The 1,350-nt window shown below is 32.6% G+C and overlaps 1 pseudogene; it reads right to left on the reverse strand.

The window, feature by feature from the left end:
* Positions 1–555: 555 nt before the first annotated feature.
* LOC102824262 overlaps positions 556–1,350 on the reverse strand; it is a 3,450-nt pseudogene continuing 2,655 nt past the window's right edge.

A 1,350-nucleotide genomic window follows, 5' to 3' on the forward strand; every position in this document is an offset into this window, starting at 1 on the left:
CTCCATATGCATTTCTCAGATACAGATAAAACACATAAATATAGTGTTCACAAATAAAAATAATAATATGCCATGTTTTAGATCTTTGCAGGATATCTGCCACTCCATTTTTCTAATTTTATTCAAATGCAAATATTTAAATTTTTGCATGTAGAAAATTATCATGAAAAGGGAGAAGAGAAAAAGACTGATATTCAATACTAAACAGAAAGCAAAATTACACATACCAGCATATTCACAGAAAAAAAAAATCCTTAATGTTTATGCCTATGCATATCTGAGTGCTTATCATCAAAATCCAAGTGTGCAGTAAAAAAAATGGCAGCTTAAGAAAGTTCCAGTGTTCAAAAGAAAGTGCGTTTTTAAAAATATATACTCATGAAGACCATTTAGTTACTATAATAAAATAAATGCATCACTGTAAGATAAAGGAAGACTACTACAAGTGGAGTTTTGACCTATTTTGCCCTGTATACACTGCAACCATCATTAACCTGCTGAACTTAATCTCAACAATTATGGAGGATTTTCTTTTTTTTCCTTCCTCTATTCAGTTCACATTTCAGGCTGTTCAGCAAATGCCTGTGACTCCAGAGATTCAAATCACTGGTGAAAGTTTGTTCTCTGTTTCATCAGTTTTTCAGGAACTTTTTGCCAAAAAATGATCGTCTGTTGCTTGAAGTATCTACTATTTTCCTCATTAACAAGGTTTAAGATTAAAAAAATACCTAACTGAAAACATTTTGTTCATACCTCTCATTGTTGGATTTGGGTCATAGCCTGCTAAAAATAGTCGTATTAGAATTGATTCACTTTTGACTGGTGCACCATCCATGATTTCATATTTGGTGATTGTTTTTCTTTCTGTGATGGTTCTGGGTCCAATTCCTGTGATCTCTTTTTTTGGTCAGTTGTAACTCCATATGTTGGATTTTTATTCTTACTAATAAGAATTAAATTTTCCATCAATCACACCCTTTAAACGACACTTTGACTTATTATATTTAAATTTTATGTGTAGACAATCTTTAATGCTGACTTCACTCTTAATAGAATTGTTAACATCAGGGTAGGTGGCATGCTGGTGAACAATAAGGTCATACCGTTTTACCAAGTCAGTCAGTCTTCTTACTATAGTCACTTTAAGGAAATACCTCAAGTGTATATTGGCCCCAATGTAAGATTCATATGGCATTTCAACATGCATAAATTCAAAACATGAATTCTGCTCTCAGTCAGTTTTCCAGGCAAGGCCAGTTCTTTCACTAAGCTTACAAATTCATGTGTATTACTATTGTCAAGTCCATGAGAACCATAATATGACCTTGAATATATCCCACCTGAATTTAG

The sequence above is a fragment of the Chrysochloris asiatica genome, unplaced genomic scaffold (genome assembly GCF_000296735.1).
Source record: "Chrysochloris asiatica unplaced genomic scaffold, ChrAsi1.0 scaffold00143, whole genome shotgun sequence".
Classification (NCBI taxonomy): Eukaryota; Metazoa; Chordata; class Mammalia; order Afrosoricida; family Chrysochloridae; genus Chrysochloris; species Chrysochloris asiatica.